Source organism: Micropterus salmoides, unplaced genomic scaffold (genome assembly GCF_014851395.1).
Source record: "Micropterus salmoides isolate LMB-PRFRI ecotype aquatic unplaced genomic scaffold, ASM1485139v1 Ms_hic_scaffold_22, whole genome shotgun sequence".
NCBI classification, from domain to species: Eukaryota; Metazoa; Chordata; class Actinopteri; order Centrarchiformes; family Centrarchidae; genus Micropterus; species Micropterus salmoides.
The window spans coordinates 5193426-5213975 of record NW_024041373.1 but is presented as its reverse complement, the minus strand read 5'-3'; the positions used below and the strand labels follow the sequence as shown (position 1 = coordinate 5213975).

The 20550-nt window shown below is 39.9% G+C and overlaps 1 long non-coding RNA gene across 1 annotated transcript; it reads right to left on the bottom strand.

Annotated features, from left to right (window-relative positions):
- Positions 1 to 1167: 1167 nt before the first annotated feature.
- On the bottom strand, positions 1168 to 19674 carry LOC119917401. The gene is made up of 3 exons (XR_005447269.1): positions 19317 to 19674; positions 3304 to 3336; positions 1168 to 1309 (listed from the first exon to the last, which is right to left on the bottom strand). It is a non-coding gene; the product is annotated as an uncharacterized LOC119917401 (long non-coding RNA).
- Between the last annotated feature and the right edge of the window lie 876 nt (positions 19675 to 20550).

Here is a 20550-nt window from a genome sequence, read left to right as displayed (position 1 = left end):
TTTTGGCTGAGCCAGAGTTCTTTGCAAGTCCGACTCAATACTTTTTTATTCAAATGTTTATTAAATATATACCTGGCACTAGGTTTGGGCGATCTTCTCTATTTTCATATAGTCTAATCATGGCTTCTTGAGATCACCGATTGGCAATCTGATCGTTGCAGCATGCCAGTGAAATGCCACGCTTATTAACTTTAAGAGAAACCACCAGAAACATCTGTAAATGGACAGTATAGTGTTTCTCACAGAATTACCGTGTAACTGTCGTGGTGCAAGTGCGTGCCAACCTCACGTGTTTGTGAGAGAGGGAGCAAGCAAGCAGAGGTGCTGTGTCCATCTATGTGCAGCTCCACAATGAATTATGATTTTACTCATATTAAATAGTATTTAGTATGCGGCAGTTAGCATTGATATTGTGACGTGTCGTGGCGCCACAAATACACCAATGAATGGGAAACACTGCAGTGTGGTGCAGATTCAAGAGACGTTTTTTATGACATCTTAGTTCTAATAGTGAATTCGTTAATATCGATGCATGATAAACCAATCGGTGAACATCCCTTTAACCATCGATAGCTAATCCAATCGCACCAATTGGCACAGGCCTACCGTGCACACTGATATAATGCAGCTATAGCCTAATACATTCAACACACCTTATTTTACATAAGCATCTACATCCCAAAACTGAAGATCCTGATCGAAAAATATAAAGTTCATAAATGTGAAGAATTTAGGATATGAATGAATGTTTATCATGAAAAACCTTGACTCTTGAAAATGAAATCAAGACCTATTCATCTGCTGAAGCTACTAGTTGAGTGTTCGTTATACTGCTCTTTGCTGGAAAAAAAAAGATGACGAAGAAGAGCAGGGGAGATAACAGATCTGTTAATGGTTAGTCACAATATATGTTTTGCCAACCAGGTGTCAGTCACTTGCACCAGTGTGCCCAAATAATTTTTCACATTCACACAATCTTAATTTTCACCTATATACAAGCAAAAACTTTGCACTGTAAAGCTAGCATGCTGAGGTGGACAAAACAACATAGAGAACAGTAATAGGATTTCTGAAAAGGGTCGATACTGATCCATTACAATGTGCTTGAATCTACCCCTGTACTGATCCTAAGGATCTGTTCAAGACATTCCAATAATTTACCTGAGTTTGCTTCTTCAATGGAGAAGAGATCTTCTGGGCACTTCCGCCCAATTCTCCCTGCATCTCTCTGGCTACAGCTAGCAAACAATGCAGTATACACTTCAACTCTCAGCCGCTGGTTGTTGATGCAACGGTATTCTGCAGAAACCTGATAAAAACAAAGTGACCTTAATCACTCCCCCATAACATCAGAAACATAGCCCACCAAAATCACCCTCTATGTATCTCGGATGATAGCTCAGTGTTTCCCCTAGGATGGAGTTGTAGCAGCGGAGGTGAGGCAATTTTTTTTTTTTGAATAAGCAACTAATAAACAAATAAACAACCTTGTACCTTGACAAATATGTAATTACACATCATTATTTTCACCATATCTCTGAACAAATAGTTGGAAAAGCTAGAGCAGATAATAAATAACCAACACCCAAAGATCAGTCTACTGGGGAGGAACTACAACCTTTAGATTTGGGGAAAGTAATTTGGTTGGTTCTGATCCTCCACAGTGATTTTACATTCATGGCACAGCATGTTTTGGGCATCACCCCCTAAAACGCTGTTAATATGACCTCAGAATCATTATAGATAGCACTGTTCATGTTTGCCTTTTGTAGCCTTTGACATTTATCTGTAGACATTAATATAAAAAATAGGCAACATGAGAAACCTCCTCCCTTCAGAGGTGCATTTTATTTGCACGTTAAAATCCAAAAAACAAAAAACATCTCATTAGCTTAAAAGGACTAGTCAAGTCAAGTCAAAATTATTTATAAAGCACATTTAAAACAACTTCTGTTGACCAAAGTGCTGTACACATGGAATCAATTAATCAGAATAAAATAACAAGATAATAAAGTACAAATAAAGAAATAGAAATATAGAACATTAAAATAGTGGAACGGCCAATGTAACCAGCTTATTCTGTGTTGAAAGCTAAAGAGAACAGGTGTGTTTTAGCCTGCTTTTAAATTGATCTACAGATTGTGCAGATCTAACATGAAGGGGTAGGCTATTCCACAGCCATGGTCCTGCCACTGAAAAGGCTCTGTCTCCTCGGGTGGTGAGCCTGCTTTTAGGGAGGAGCTGGTCTGCTGACCTTAGTGCTCTGGCAGGAGCATAAGGGTACAGCATGTCAGAAAGATAAGGTGGCGCAGTATCAGTCAAACATTTAAAAACTATTAATAAAATCTTAAAATGCACTCTAAAAGATACAGGGAGCCAGTATAATGAGGCCAGCACGGGGGTGATGTGCTCCCTTATTCTTTTCCCTGTCAGAAGCCGGGTAGCCGCATTTTGTACCCCCTGGAGGCGGCGAAGAGAGCGGCGAAGAGAGCGGTGTTCAAGACCGCAGTACAGCAAATTACAGCAGTCCAGCTGCAATGTCACAAAGGCATGGACTGCTCTCTCCAGGTCTTTCTTAGGGAGATAGGGCTTGATTTTACTCAGTAGTCTTAAATGATAAAAGCTGCTTTTCACCAATGCGCTGACCTGCTTGTCAAACTTAAAACCACAGTCAAGAAGCACTCCTATATTTTTTGTGCTTGGGCGAGAAAATGAAGCTAATGGGCCAATGGCACTGTCCCAGCCCTTGAGACAGTCTGTTTGCCCAAAGACCACAATTTCAGTTTCGCTTTTTTCAGACTTCAAAAGTTTGAGTACTAGTTGGCATCACTAATTTGCTTTGCTAACCTCAGCTCCTCCGGTCACCAGCATCCTTTCCTTTCCTAACAAACACCTTTTCAGACTCATCTGAAAACTGAAAATTAATTTTGGATGAATCAGTCTGTAGGACAGAGCTCTAGGCTACACCAGTTTAAGTTAAGTTTGTAACTGATGTTCTCAACATTGTACAAGTAGGCAGTAATAAAATACAGCTACCAGCTACTTTTTATAAATTGACCTATAGTTAAGTTACAAAAACACAGCCTACTGTATAACGTTAAGCTTCCCTGCTCAGCTGCAGTCTGAAGGGGAGGGGAGATGTTAGCTAGCACAAATAGGGGAAACACTGTAGCTGAATACAACACACCATGTGACAAAAATATGAGAAAACACATTATGAAAAGGTACAACAATTAACAATCAAATAGACCTAATACCATAGCTCTAAATACTGTATGTGTGCTTTATGTGAGTTAACGTTACCTGGTTTTCCCGGAAAAGAGCTGGCCATCTTTTCTGAAAATACAGCACAGAACAATGTTACGGAACAATGTGGCTTTTATGTCAATAAAAGCAGTGAAATCTCAGTTGTTGTTGTTTTGCATATTCACAAATGTAATAAAAGGTTTGTTTTAATTTAAAAGTGGGTTTTCAGACAGCAGTCAGTTTACCTAAAAGTCTACCATTCTTTCACAACCATAAGTGATGCTCGGCCATGTAAGTTTCCCTTAACTCCTTTAACTAAAAGCTAACATCAGTGTCCTGTCCTCTCTGCAGGTTAGCTTCACAACAGCAACTGTAGCAACAGTTTTCTAACCCACAAGTTAGCTAACGTTAGTTACATTAATGTTACTTGTGTCGCAGTTTGCTCTATATCATGGTAGTTGTCATGGTATATTTCTCATAACTCACCCCATCATTAACTGGTGCACCATCAACGGTACGTTTTCACCCAAAAGCCCATTCTGACCAAATGCAAGTTACTATTCTCTGTAACATTAACGTTACAAATGTGCTCCTTACGCCCAGACATGCAATATCACTGATAAGGTCACACTGTAAAGAAAGCTTTTTCCTTGCTCAACATACTTTCACCCATATCAGGACATTTCTCCCTGCAACAAGTCGAACGTTTATGTTGCAATCATTTGTGTAAGGTTAACTTAGGAGTCAACATTAGTTCCATGCTAATAATGTGTAAAAACACATGTTCGACACAGTTGGATATTAGTCACGTTTGGCACAACGTCAAACGTCAAGAAAGTAAATTTAGCCACACAGAGTAATGTATTTAAAACAGAATTAATGAGTTATCTTTTCACTGCGCAGCAGCCTCCAATTTTATACACAGTTGTTGACTCGAGCCGAAATCTCAACTGACACTAACGACCGTATTCTGCTGCTTCTGTTTGGCTGGCAGCGGTGGCTCATGCTTTCGTCATTATCCTCCTCGTTAGCTATTGGTTGCCGCCTGAAACCTAAAGTTTAAAATAATGCGCAGCTTTCCTATTTCCACATATTAAATACATAAACAAATAACATTATGTTGCATATCTTATAAATGACATGGACTTTTATTGTATTATGTTTTGGTAGTTGATGAGTTACTTGTCTCAGTATGTTTTTATCCACTTTTTTCTTAATGCTAACCACACTACTTGTGTCTATAAAGTGGATAATTTTAAATAGTAGTGTGTGAAAGTAGTGGAGTTTACAGAAAATACCACCTCATATGCACACATCACCTATTCCTGTAGGCCAGTCCAATAGTATGTCCATTCTACTGTATTTATCTGTTTTTCTGAGACAGTCCATAAAAGAGATCCAAGTACAGCAGATAGAAAGAAACACAAATATATCTGGTCCTATGGAGATGCTGGTGGCAAGCATTGTCTTACATATTGCTCCAAAATCTTCCACAGGTGTGAAACTGGGTTGAGATCTGGTGACTGTGAAGGCCGTAGCATTTTATTCACATAATTTTCATCCTCACCAAACCACACAGTTAGCCCAGGTGTACCAAGCATCTGCATTGGATGTATCTGTTTCCTTTAATTTGTCCTTGTCTGTATATTTGTATGTTACTTTTTATCACAATCAATCACTTGTGCTGACTATCCAACAATCCTGGTAGAGACAACCAGGTCAAATGGACATCAACTGAGGGGCCAGACATGCCAATTAATCCCTGCTATACCTAAATATTTTTCAAAAGGTCACAGAGAACATTGCTTATAATGTTGATACTAGAGCCCAGCGTGAGAGTTGTGCTTTCACATGAAGGCCTGATCAATGAGTTATCCCCAAATTATGTTTTGCACCTGCATTGTACTCACTAATTAATAAAGACATGGTTTACTTATCTAATGTATCTACTGTATATACTGTACAAAAGCATTATTTTACCATGGCAGACAGGCTTTGTTGTTTGTTGTTGTCAACAATAATTAAATAAAAGATTCTTTATGAACCCTAAATTGCTAAAGAAGAAGAGTTTACTTATTGACATTGTATTGACGTATACATTTCAACACACATTCAGGCTTTCTTTTTACTCAGATACTTTAAGTTACACACAGAAAGGAAATTGTACTCGACCTTTAAACTGAATGTTGCTTTTACTACTTTTTAAAACTATATAATGTGTTATAATAAGTCTAAATCTTAGTAGTTTTATGTCAAGACAGCAAAACATTTTCGTGTTCAGCATTAACACTGCAACACATGTTGTAATGATATGTTTTGTTACGTTACATGAACACAAATTTCTTAATTTTATTGAAAGAGGAAGTGACTACTTGTCAAATAAACATAAAAACATTAAGTACAAATTTTTACAACTATCTATTTTTTATCATCTATTTTTTTTTTATTGGCCTTAAACTAATTAGGCTATAATCGGCTTAAAATATTTTAGTAACGCCAACTCAAAAATGAAAAATTGTTGACTTAAAAAAAAAAATTATGTCAACCTTACAAGGGATGACTTTTTGTGTCAAATGAACTCAAAGTTTTTATGTCATGTTGACAGTTTTGAACATTTGTGTAGACTTAACATTAAAATTTTATGTCAAAAATGGATTGGGGTTTACAGTGTAGATTGAAGTCTTCTTCAATACATGATGATAGAAAACAGGCAATAAAGCAGGGCATGCTTTAGGGTGGGGCTCCCTTGTCATTGATTGATACAATGGCGCCCTGTCAATCAGGATAGAGGCAACTCATATCCTTTGCACTGTGTAAATTTAACAAGCACCACAGAAAAAGCTTATTAGTAGTTGGCTGTTTATTTTTTCCATACAAGTAAATTTGGTTTTAACCCTTTCATGCATGGCGTCCACACTTGTGGACAGTTATTTTAACTCCATTTTGGGTTACTATTTCATGGTCAAGTGACAAGTCATTTGAGGACAGTTACAGTTATAAATACCACCATGAGTTTTTTTCCTCCTATTTTTTCCTAAAATATTTTTATTGTTAATTTTCAACTATTGAGCTTAAATAAATAGCATAACATGAATAAAAAAAAACATAATATTTCATATTGTCAGGTGTGGCATTTTACTTCTTTATTTAGTCAGTATAATAAAAAAAAAAACTGAAGTTTGAAAAAAAAAATGTAAATGGATTTGTATTTTTTTTTTAAATCTAGATGTTTTTGATAATTCATGTATGAGAGCCTGTTTTTCCCTAGTCAAAACTAGCATCCCTGTCAGTATCACAGTGAATGTGAATTATTTTTTATTATTAATTACCTTGCTAGCTAGCACCACCCATCCAAATATTGTCACATCTGGTGTCTGGTTCCAAAAAATCAAGATGACAACAGCCAAACAATATACCAAACTCGGACACAGTGGCTACATCCTATCCCCTTTAGAAATGTTACAATTCACCACAAAAATGAATTACTCCACCTGCTGCTTAGATCCCATCCCATCATCCCTAATCAAGACCTGCCTTCCATTCATCACCCCACTCATCATCACGCGGGCTCCGGTCACCTCACCATCCTAATCATGCTCGACCTCACTGCAGCCTTCGACACAATCAACCACTCCACTCTTCTCTCCCAACTGGAAACTTACTCCAATATTACTGGCACTGCACTCTCCTGGCTCCGCTCTTACCTCACCAACAGACCACAGTTCATCAGTAAATGCACCTCCTCCACTGCTCCTTTAGCACAAGGCATCCCCCAAGGTTCGGTGCTTGTGTAAGGATGATAAAAATGATGTAACACTGAATACATTGAATGGGTTGATATAAGTTAAAAAAACGAAAAGTTAAAACTGCTAAGTTAAAATGCTTTGAATCATTGCACTGTTTGGTTGGAAGACTGATAGTTCATTTCTTTGTGGAACAGGAGAGAGTTGGAATGCACTTATGATCTGTGGATCAGTAATCCATTGCTTTTTGGGTAAAAGAGGCTAAAAAGATTAATAGAGTGTTTAAAATGCTGTCTTATTTAACTTCTATAACATTTCGGGGAAATGCACCTTAAAGTGGTGGTATTCTGCTTTTTAGTTATAGTTATATATCTTATTTGTGCATGTAACAGGTTTGCAAAGTGAAAAAGCCCAAAGTCCAGCCCAAAGGGAGTTCCCATCTCCCACGGAAAACTCTGCTCTGAACTGCTTGCTACCCTATATACAGCGTGCAAGCCTCGGAAGTCCAGCTGCATTCTAACATTAACTTAGCTCTCCTTATTTGCTACACCCCGTGCATGCTGGCTAATAACTTTCTTAAGCTGGGTCTCCGACAATGACAGCGTTGTGTTGGACAGATTTGTGCAGCGGTTCCATGAGTGACAGAGAACAAGAGAGGCACGGACGAGCGGGAGGAAGTTCTGCGTGAATGCGCTACGGCGCTCTGCAATCAAATACGATTTTAAATAGGCTTAGTAAAAAAAAAAATAATAATCGGAAATCACTACTACTACTACCTACCTATCTACTAAATGCAATGGGAAACGGAGCAGGGCTGAGTAGAGTCGAGTCTATCGATGTGCGCTATGGTGGCATTTTTCAGCAAGGCAGCATAGATCGTCAGAACACCGGCAACAGTTCAACGTTTAGTCCTAAAAGACGATGCAACTCCGACTCTGTTTGGGCCTGGAAATTCACAATCACAACCTGTAAGTATGCTTTATTGGTTGTGAATTATATTTAAAATAAACACAGCAGTGTAACTTCACAGATTGTTCAAGTGCGGAGGTGTTGTAAACGTTGGCTAACACAGCTAAAGTTATAATGATAATGCTAATGTTACATCTGATGTGAAAGCTACTGAGCAAACGTTCAAATTGTTTGGCCAATTTTTATGTAAAATTGAGTTGAAATATGATGATTTTTGTAGTGGTTTATGTAAGATGTGGAACAATGATGTTGTGGAGTAACTGATACCATCTGCTAGGTTACGGTCGCAGTCTGAAGCGGCTTTGATTTGGATCTCACTACCTTGTTTCTTACAACCCGCCCTTCTCTGCTTCTGATTGGCAAGTGGTCCTTACCTGGGAACTGCGCATGTGCAACTCCCAACAAAGATTTTGTACAAGTTAGATGCATTACTCTGTAGCTCAAGAGCCACATAGGATGAAAAGAGGAGCTGCAGCAATATGCAGTATGAGAAAAACATGGTGTTTTTTGAAAATGAAACCATGTAAACCTGTTCTGGTACAACCCCTAAATAAAATGATGGACCTGAAAATGAGCATAATACCACCTCTTTAAATAAGCAGTGTTTGCTTGTTTACATAAGTTTAACTTTCTTTTTGCCGGAAGTTTTAAGTACCAGTTTGTGATTGGAGGATCTGTTCACAATTGCTAATGCCTCGTTCACAATTGCTAATGCATCGCTCAGCCTGTGTACGGAACGTGTGGCTTACGTTCGTCCATTACAACATTGGACTTGACTGAAGCTACATTGTGTCCGTGTCATACTTTCCATTTCCCCTTTTACAGGTTATAACGAGGGTTGTATTATGTTTGAATGATTTAAGTATCTTTAATACTGTAAGGAACATCCAGGGAGTAAATATTAATGACTGTAGTAATTTATGTATGCGCATTTAGCAGGCTAAACGTGAAGTGTTGCTCCAGTGTAGCCTGTATGCTAGCTGTGTCATGTGGACCGAGATTAAAGCGTGGTTGTAATGTAAAGCCATCGTTGTCTCTGTGTGTATTCATTTTATATTGTAGGGATAAGGTTAAAGTGCTATTGTTGCAGTTTAAGAAAAATGTGAAGATGTAAGATACTTTAAGTAAGTAAGTGCAACATTACTACTGAGGTTAAAATGTTAAGTGTATTCTGAATTAATGTCCGATGGTGCTGTTTATTTTTCTAAACCCTTTACAGGGTGAAGCTAAATCTATTTTTGTTTAAATAATCTTTTATTAATTGTACTGTTTCAAAAGGTTATTTTCCAATGCTGTTTTAAGATGCTGTGAATGTATTTTGATATATTTTTGTTAAATGCATTACAACATTGGACTTGACTTGAGCTACATCGTGTCCGTGTCGTACTTTCTATTTTCCCTTTTACAGGGGCGTAACACTTGGTTCTTTCCTGTTCATCATTTACATCCTGCCACTCGGTAATATCATTCGTAGATATGGTCTCCACTTCCACTGCTACGCCGATAATGTCCAGATCTACATCTCCACCAAATCCATCACCACAGTTACCTCTGCAACTCTGACCAACTGCCTTCCCGACATACAAACCTGGATGCAAACCAACTTCTTACAACTCAATTACAATAAATCTGAAATGATCATCATTGGCCCCAAATAACTCACAAAAAAACCCAACAACTTCAGCCTTTCCATCACAACTTTACCTTGTCTCCATCCCCACACATCCACAACCTTGTAGTCATCTTTGACAGGAACCTCACTTTTGAACACCATATCAATCAATCATGCCACCAGAACTGCTTTCTTTCACCTCAAAAACCTTGCCCGTCTCCGCCCATCACTCACCTTCTCTGCTGCCGAAACCCTGATGCACGCCTTCATTACATCCAGAATGGACTACTGCAATAGCATCCTCTATGGTTCACCTGCCAAAGCCTTAAATAAATTTCAATATATCCAAAACTCTGCTGCCCGCCTCCTCAACCACACACTCACCCGTGACCACATCACCCCTGTCCTCCAGAATCTTCACTGGCTCCCTGTTCCCCAACGCATTCAGTACAAAATCCTCCTCCTCACACATAAAGCCCTCCACAACAAGGCCCCTTCCTACCTCACAGACCTGCTCCACCACCACAATCCCTCCCGCAACCTCCACTCCTCTGACACTAAACTCCTGTCACCACAAATCAGGGACAAGCACCGTACCTGGGGCGACAGAGCTTTCAGCATTGCAGTCCCCTCCCTCTGGAACTCCTTACACATACACATCTGAGATTGCAGCGACATGGACTCTTTCATATCACTTATCAAAACCCACCTTTTTAGACTAGCTTTCAACCTCAAAAAATGTTATATTACGTCTGATGCTACTGGCGACCTGTCCAGGGTGTACCCCGCCCTTTGCCTGATGTCAGCTGGGATTGGCTCCAGCCCCCCGCAACCCTGTACGCAGGATAAGCGGTTGACGATGGATGGATGGATGGATGGATGGATCTGCTGCTGTTTGTTATTTTGTTATTTATATGGTCGCCTCTTGCTCTTTCCACCAGCAAGACTGCCCAGCAACATTGCTCGAAAAGTTGCCCCGTGTATCTTTAGCTTAAAGCCATCAGGAACACAGCCTGAGGTGAGAGAGAGATTAATAATGGAGAGTAGGTTAGCCCTCTTTAAGGAATTTGGGGAGGTATTACATCTAAGGGGCAGGAGGACAGGCACACATGGGATACAGTGTCAGTAAGATTATGTATTGAGATATGGGAGAACTCAGACAAGACTGTAGGACAGTAGATTGTTGAATCAGAGGAAACTGTTATGAAAATTGGATCAGATGTTTGTCGACAAAGAAAGACAAAAATTGTTCACAGTCTAATGGGCAGGAGGCAGATCCAGCATAATGAGCAGTGTTTACAAGCTGGTCAGTGGTAGGAATTTAAGATTAGGTCTGCAAATGGTTTAGCAATTCTTTCAGCCAAAGAAGATGGACCATGAGTTTGGATTAGGGATGTAAATGGTTAATCGATTAATTGTCGACAAGAATTTGCTCGATTAAATTAATTGTCGGCTAATTGAACATTGCGAACGTGACACGAGATTCTTGCGGGCGGACCTGACACAAACTTGAGGCGGCAAAAAAGAAACCAAACATGAGGCGGTCATGAGTGGCGTGTGGGAGCATTTCAAATTAATAAATGATGACAAAGACGCCCAATGTAAACTTTGCGGTACTACGATTAAGTACAACAGCTCTACGAGTTCGCTAAGATACCACCTTCATAACTTGCATGCAGCCATGTTGCAGGGAGGAAGTCTGTCGCCTTCATAACCTACTGTCGCTGTTGTGGTGGGAAGGCGAGTATGTGACCTCAGGAAAGCGGAGGGCATTACTCAGAGGATTTGCGGCATGATCGAAAAAGATATGATGCCAGTTAGCACCACTGATGGTGAGGGATTTCGGGAGTTAATACACTTCATGGAGCCAGGATATAATATCCCTTCTCGAGCGACCATAACTACCCACTTGGAAGCACGCTACAAAAACAAGAAGGCTGAGCTAAAAACACAGTTAGCCGCGGCTAATGTGGCTCTGATGATGGATTGTTGGACGTCACTGACTACAAAAAAGCTACATTACAATCACTTGTCACTACATTGAAAACGACTGGCAGGTAAAGTCACGGAGAGGCATACAGCTGATAATTTAGCTGACAAACTCAACCAGGCTGTGGAGTCATGGGGAATCACCGGGCGTGTAATAGCCCGTGTGCATGACAACACTCGGAACATTGTCTCAGCAAACAACACCGCACGAGTAAGTTGGAAATTAGTTTCTTGCTTTGCACATTCTTTAAATCTGGCCGTCAACGACGGATTCGCTGCTGCTGGTGTCAGCCGAGTAATTGCAGCTGCTATGTTAAAGACACTATTGATACTGTGAGAAATTTACATTCTCAGGAAAATAGCCGCTTATCAGTTAATCGATCGATAAGGTCAGTCAACTAATGATTAATGAATTAATTGATAATTTGCATCCCTAGTTTGGATTTCTTCCACCTACGCTCCACTCTTCTAATTTCCCTCTTCTGCTGACAAATATTGTCATTAATCTAGGGGGAAAAGTTAGCAGAAGAAAATTACATTGTGGTGTAGGGAGCTGTGGTATCAAGTGCAGAAACACAGAAGATTATTAACATTGGAGGGGTCAGGTTGGAGAGAACTTGAAGGTGAAAAACAAGAAAAATGTAGCTGCAGAGTGAGTATTGAGGAAGCACCCCTTAGGCTGCAAAAAACATTTCACCTGCACTGTCAACCAGATTTAAAACATGCAAATATTTGTTGTGTCTAATGTGAGATATACATCTATTTTCAAATTAAGATTCTTTTTATGCTGCATTGGAAACCTTGCTCCTTTCTAATTAAGACTGAGATTCCATGCCGCTTCAAGTACATTTTTTGCAGCTTGTTGGAGATAGCAGTGATGTGTGCCCAACCTCGTTTAACTTGCCTGGGTCCAGAGTGGCAGATAAGAGCTCACTAAATAACAAGGAGCAGCCAGTGGGCCAATCTGCCCAGGGAGAGACAACCCCTGAGTAGTGTGGCCCTCAACTTCAATGACAAGTTAATCCAGAGAGAGCTGCTCTTCAACTGGACTTATTTCTTTGAGTGTGTGTGTACAGACATGTCTGCACCAGGTGTTTTCACAGCACGCACACTTCACTGGAAGCTTGACAATAAAATTATAGTTCTCTCAGCACCTTCCCATCCCCACTTATAAATACAACAGTGACCCTGCTTTTACTTCTCCCCAGACGCCTGCATATCCATGTAATGAAATGAAGAGAAAGGCAGGTAGTAAGTTGGAATATTAAAAGATTTATAGTGATCAATAACTTCATATTATGTGTTTGAGTATAAAGAGTACCAGGAGAGGCATCTGTCTCATCTGAATATATTCCTGTTTATGTTTACAGACCGGAAACCTTACTCTCACTGAGACTGATATCTACCCAATATAATATGTTGTGCGAGTTTGTGTCTTTGTGTATTTTCTGAAGGTGTGCAATACACACAACTTATCCTCCTGTGTGTCTATGTGAGCGTAAAGTCGTGATTGTGTATCTGCTCGCCTGTGTGTGTGTGTGTGTGTGTGTGTGTGTGTGTGGTGTGCGCCTGCACTGTCTGAGGTTGTGTCTATGTTTATATCTACTTGCTCTTAATTAGGAGAAGCAGTAAGCATTGCAGTTCTGGAGGGGATTTTATGGCTATGTAAACATCATACATCATGATTCAGCGAGGTGAGGCGAGCGCAGCCCAGCCGCTGCCAAATGTCTCTTGGATTGCTGTCTAGATGGCAACAGTCAAGGGTGACAGCCTACGTGGACGTGATGACTGATTTGTTTCTCTGGGTCAGAACACATGAGGGTGGGAAAGATTTAGATGTAAACATGAGATTTGTCTTTAGGTATTTGCACTAGATGCAAAATGATTTAGTCACATATTTATTTTTGAAAGTGACAGATTGTGTCATATATTGCCAATGCAATAACATCTCAAATAATTGTCTCTTCACTAATATCAAGGAAATTACAACTAAAACTCTGATATTGGCAAAATAACTGACACCTTAGTTTAATTAACAATAATCACTGTTTTTATCTTGTAAGATGAGGATGCATATGTTAGAAATGTATTTTCTGTCAGCATCTCATTCATGTCTCTGTCCTTTGCACAGAAAGCTTTAGTTCAGTCTCTGTTTGACTCCCTTCTCCTGTTTTGACAATCCAACACATGTACCACTAAATCTAGCACTGTGTCACAAAAAAGCTCCACTGCTTTTATTGTGGAAGTTGTATCAAGCTTTAATGCTACCTGTATTTATAGAAGCAAAAATCAATTCAGTTTACAGTGTACAGTAAGGCTCCCATTTGTTTCCACCAATCCCACAATATCCACTGGGCTATTCGTTTCACTGCACACAGAGAGATATTTAACCCGCTGGCTGTTGCTGTTACATGATGGATGTGTTGCACATTATCAGGCAGTGTTGTGCATTTGCCATATATCTGAAGTTTTACATGGTCTTATTTACTTTGTAATAGAGGATGACAATCATGTTAGGAGAAGGGTTGAACTGGGATTTGCTCTGCTACATCACGAAATGGAAATTTATCTGATGTCACAGAAAAGGTGAAGATTACTTCGTTTCTCAACCTATTCTTTCAGAGAAAATTGCTTTTTGTCTGCTACAGTCCTAGAAAAAAGACAGCAGGAATTGGGTGAGTTATTAGTCTTTGCGATAAACAACGACAACTACTGGAAATATGAAAGGGAAAGCTTGCTGCCACAGAAGACCAATCACAGTTCTTACAGTCACCACGCGGCCCACGCTGCACCTATGCATCATTAAATTCCTGTGTTTTAGCTCCGGTGGGACCCTTTATGTGTGTCTCCGACATTCATATGTTCAAACATCGCTCTGATCAATGTGATCTGAGAGCCCACTTTGACATGTCTTCCACCAATTTACTGGAGGAGCATCGAAATGTAACATTAGAATTCTTCACTGGTTATAAAAACGGTCTAATAAATTTAAAGAAAAAACAACTTATTAAAATACATCTATGCAGCGAAATACAAATGATCATAGTGCTTGAAGCATGGATTAATTTATTATTCAGTTGACAGCAAATTGGCTGGAGCCAATCCCAGCTGACATCGGGCGAAAGGCGTGGTACACCCTGGACAGGTCGCCAGTCCATCGCAGGGCCACAATTAAACAATTAACCTAGGCTGCATGTCTTTGGAGAGTGGGAGGAAGCCAGAACACCCGGAGAGACTTTGTTTCCTATTATTTTAAATTGAATATGTTTAGATTTAGGATAGTTAGTGGCAATTTGAAAACATCACCTCGGCTTCTGGGAAAAATATTTTAATAATTTAAACATAATTTTCAGTTGATTTCATCAAAGAAGGGAGGCGTTGGGAGGGACTTTTCTTATAGCCTAAATGACATTGATTTTGCTCCTAGGAAGTGGTCAACTGCATAATGTACTGTATATATAACCCATCAAACAGGTGATGGATTTGATCACTCTATCTCGCATCTCAGAAGCAGTAGATACAGTATGTGGTCTTGGGTGGTGTTTTGGCAACCATGTACCCCAGACGCTTACCATTCCCTCAGAGGGACCTGTTATGTAACCTAATATCATTGGATTCAACTGTACAGCTTCATTCCGAAACCCAAATAGAAACTTGATCTTTTTGGCTGATGCAATTTTATGTACATATTTTCTGTCCAGATGAAAACTATTGTGAAGGACAGTGGGTCAGCCAGAGGACGGGCTGTAAAGGCACCAGTGCCATGGTCGATAGGTGCTCCTTCCAGCTCTCCTCCACCTAACAGCAACACCTTCTCCTCATTCTGTTTTACATCTATTTCACGGTCATTGTTATAAATATTGTTCTTTAATCTTGTTTCCATAAAGTGTGGCATGAGATGCATAGGTGCTCCTGGGGTATCAGGTCCCAAATTCCATATGCAGCAATGCACCAATCACAGTAGAGTTTTCTGTGATGAGTATTTTCTCTCATCATTGTGATGAGTGAGCAATGTTTTAAAAAGCTTTGTCAATATTTTAAGGCCAATGCCGAGTGTTATAGGGTACTTCCCTTCCAGTCCTCCACTGGTTTTGATATCATAATTGCACACAAGGAGATATGTATAAAATGAATGGTTTGTTAATAAACTCTGTTACTTGAACATTTGTCACTGTGCTCCTAAATTCTCTGTGTACTCCTTGGGGAAAAGGTTAGCGTATAGAGCCCTGAAAGCCTTGTGTTGTAGAATGATAAAAACATGTACCTTGAACGTCATTTGACAGCTATAGTTATTTTTAAAATTTTACATGAAAAACTTATCAGTTCATATGATCTCTTGCTATTGATCTGACTACCCATACAGTACAAAGAACAGTTCAAATTAGCTCCACCAGCAATACATACTTGTTTACATGTTAATGCCCCCTGCAGTCAGTCGCAGAATTAATGGTCTGCAAATAGTCACCATGTGGATAATCGTTAATAAGCTTTGTTGTATGTGTTGATCATTGTTTCACTAAGGACATGGGGATGGTTTCTCTGCACCATGTCTCTGATGTGATGATTTCTTGATGCTAAAAAGGCATACATCACACCTGAACTTTTTAGACTACCAGATGACAGCTGTTATTTTTACAGTAAAGTCTGCCTCATCTGCATGGAAAAACTACATACTGAATTTAAAGTACTTGTTAAGGTTATATCAGGTAAATGTATTTGAGACTCAAGGCTTTGATTGTGTTCACTCCTTAGAGGCAATTTTAGTTGTTCCCGTGTGTATATTATATGTTTCTGTTTGTATCTCCCTCATTTTGTCCTATGTTGTCTATTACACTGCTGTGGATGGTTATTCTTCTTAGGAACTGTGTTTGCCCACGGTGGGACTAACCTGATTTAATAAAAAAATAGATAACAAAAATAAAGACTAATAGACATTGTGGGTTAAGTAGGGTAGAGGAAGAAGCATCGAATACCAAGCATACCAAGGCTGTTTCTAATCTAGAGTGGTCTACTCTCTTTCATTTGCTTGAACTTGTGCCTTTTCAGTCCCAAAATAAACTGATTGCAAAAGGACTAAGACCCATCAGGAGTGTCACTGTAAGCCAAATATTAGCATTTATGGCTGCATTACAGGCCGAACGTTATCTAAAACCTCAGAGGAGTATTAACATTTGATTGCAGCACCCAGTTAATGAGCACAAGGTCACAAAGAGTCCAGAGTGAAATAGGGTCCTGTCATGATCTTCACTTTATAAAAAGTCCTCTGACACCTGCTAATTAACGTGGTCCTGCACATGAGTCAGAAAGCACACCACCTCCCTTTCCAGGCGAGTGGATGGTTAATCAGCCTTAGCTGCAGATGTGCTATTTCCAAGCGAGAACCTCCAGGTCTGAAAAGTGATGCCAATGCAGAAGTGCCTTAAACCTGCATTCTTTCTAATGAACAGCAGGGGGCGACTCCACTGGTTGCAAAAAGAATTTAGAAATTTTGATTGTATAAAACTATGACATAATGACCCTAATTCTTACTTGATTTATTACCTCGGTGTACCCTTTCCTAATGACTTTATGGTTCCAATCGCTAGTTTTAGGTCTTCTTCAATATGGCATGAGGTTCATTTTGTAAATTATGTTCCCATTTAGAGAAAAATAGATGATAAAGCAGTGTATGGCTACCTTGTGATTGAGAAGTCACTACATGGAGACCAATCAGGCGTAGCAATGCGTTTCCCTCCCCAGCTCCACCCTCTCATCCAAATATGGTCACTTCTGTTTCCAAATAACCAAGATGGCGACGACCAATGTGCCAAACTTGAGGCTTCAAAACAGTAGTCCACAAACCAATGTGTGACATCACAGTGGTTATGTCCTCTTCTATTATACAGTCTATGGTTATTTATGATAGGTACAGGAATGAAACTTTCTGATTTAACCCAGGCCTTGAGGCCCTCCCCCACCAGCTGGCCCCTGCCCACTGGCACACACCCCTTCATCCCCCTTTCCTTTCCCGCTCTAAGCAGCGAGCTGTGTGCAGCTACTGACCCTAATCCCAAACCGCTGCTGTCACTTCTGCTTAGCCATTGCTTCTGATTACTCTACAGGGGTGTGCCATAAAAACCCACTTTCTCCATTTTCTCCAGCTCAACATATGAAGTAGACTGCTGATGAAATGTGATATGAGGGATTTCAAGAACATAGATTTTTTTCTTCTGCTGTATCTGCTACCACTCTTTGCCCTTACCCCCTTGTGTGCTGCATTCGCTGACAATTTTAACAGCATCTGTGGTGCAAGACGGCACATGAATTCCACAGGTGTGGAATTGCTTTTTGTTTTTTTTGTTTGTTTGTTGAGTCTTATTGGTATTTCACACCTTTCTGTGTCTCACATAGAAGAAAAGGAAATTTTATAATATATATAAAAATAAGCACGGAAGATACTGTCGCTTACTCTCAGTAACCTTAAGCATGTGTTTGAATTTTATGAAACTAGATTAGAGAGAATTCAAATCCCATGAAAACTTTCTTCTATTAAAATGCATAACCTTGATCTTCTCGTGGCATAATATCTATGACAGTTTCCATTTATGCAGAAAATCTAAATAAAAGCAGGAAAAATGCCATCTTTGACAGGGCACTCAATTTCCCTAGTTTATAAAGAAGAAATCCAAAAATAGGCTGATAAAAAACTACCCAACCATGGCATCTTTGAGTTGTGTGCCATTATTCCTCAAGCCTTTAAAAGGATCTTCTTAGTTGAACATAATCAAACTATAACAGTGTGATGATGCTGGGGATCAAACAGATGAGAATCTGCACTGTAAACACTTGAGCAGACGTTACCAGAGCTCCTCTGACTGAAAGCTAGTCATCTAGAGGAGTACGACTCAGTGGACTGTTTTTATCCCTCAGTTTGCCTTTCAGCCTCTAACGATTCATGGAAACAACACTTAAGAGGCACAAAATAGATGTGTGTTTGAGGGGAAGCACAGGTCTTTGTGTGTGTGTGGTGGGAGTATGTGTTAATTAACTTACTGCTTGTTTAAAAATGATGCCTTTTTTTATCTTGTCTCCATGTCCCATATCTCTCTCCCTGACAATCAAGTTGGCAAAAGTCAGCCGCAATCATCTCAAACACACCTACTGAATCATGAGGAGTACTATCCATCATGTGTGTAATGTCAGAGCTTCTGCAAAAAAATAACCCTGATGATGTCATATTGATGGCATGGTCTAATGAGACATTCCGTCAAGTTGCATTATTGGAAATGATCCAGTGGATTTGGAGCTTGAGCTCAGTCTTACGTGAGCTGCAGGTGACTGCAGGGGCGGGGTGCCTGCAGCTGCCTTGCTCCCACGAGGTTTTAATGTCATGTGACATGGTGACGTTTTGCAGCGCCGGCGAAAGTCGGCACAATTTCTAAACAGCATGCCTTATTTTAAGTCCAGCATGCATCACGTTAAGTCAGCTCTGCGCAGCACCGCATGAAGTCAAACGCACCTATTAATGGGCAGTGTAGTGGTTCTGGCTGCACTTGTGCCAGTGCAAGGCAGACTACAATGGAATCCTACAGGAAGATCTCTAGCTTGACTACGACTCCCACGGTGCATTTCGTCATGAAACATCCAATTGCGGAGTTGTAATTCTTGTGATTTCAGTCCTTGTTGATTTGGAGAAACCTGTGGTGACTGGTGGTAACAGCAAGTGCAGTTTAATGCTACAGGTCACAGAGATCTGGGAGCAGCAAAGGAGTTGTTACCTTACTGAGAAGTTGGAGGTGAGCAGCCTGTCGCCTAAAGCTCTTGGTGTAACAGCTCACTGTAGCTGCTCCTTCTTGTTGTCACAATTCAGTTCCAGCGTCGCAACAGGGAACAGGGGATTTGGACCCAAATGCAGGACACCAGGCAAAGCAAGTTCAGTTGAAGGTAATTTGTTTAAAAAGGAGGAACTCACTTACACCAACGGTGAGGCAGGCAGTCCTAAGGCAAATAATCAAAAAAAAAACAGGCACAGGCAAAAATCTAAAGTTCAAGTAATCGAAAAGATAAGCAAAAAACACAAATCATTGAGGAAAGAGAAGGGGATGCTTGATGGGAGATGAAGACGAACTAACAAAAGACAAGCACACTGACCCAAGCACACGAGAAGGCAGGATGATTAGACACAGGTGGAACACATTAGCACACAATCAACAAGGCACACAAAGATAGAAAGCAAAGTTACTCAAGACACACAAAGGAAGGACACTTTCAAATAAAATAGGAACTCACAAAACTAAAACCGAAAACCATTATACTTGTTCCATTACTGCCTGCAATATTTCAAACTGATCTGCTGTCAAAAATGTCAAAAATGACATTTGCAGATTCATTTCGGATGAACAAAAGCTAGTTAGTGTTAATCCCACTGACAAAGGCTGTTAATTTCCTGTGACAACATATTAAAAGTCCATTTGTGTACCTCCAGTTAAATGCTTTTAACGTGAGGCTGCAGCAATAACAAATGTTCGGTTTGGATTAGCAGTAACTTAATACAGCTTTTGTCGCCACCGACACCCTGTTGTCCTACTAGCTGGCATCATTGTACCAGCTAGTAGGACAATGTGTAGAGCACTCACATTTGTAAATAGCAAAAGACAGGCAACGGAGAAGGCCGTCTGATTTGTAACTGATGACTTGTCTGTATTTCCAGCTCTTGGAGCTTTTCAGCCATTAATATTATGTATGCATTTACAGATTTGTCAAAACATTTACACCTGCAAATCAGAACACAGATGTAGAGATTGTTTACACATTTACAAATTTAATTACATACTTGGCATTTCTTCAAAGATACAGTTACACAGCTCTTCAGTCATATTTGTAAATAATTCAACTACAATACTTCTGCTTACATTTCCCCACTGTGCAGGTATGGAGAATTCACTAGGCAGTATCTGTTTCACAACATACATGCAGGTCCAGATACACCTGATTTGTTTTTAAATGCAACTG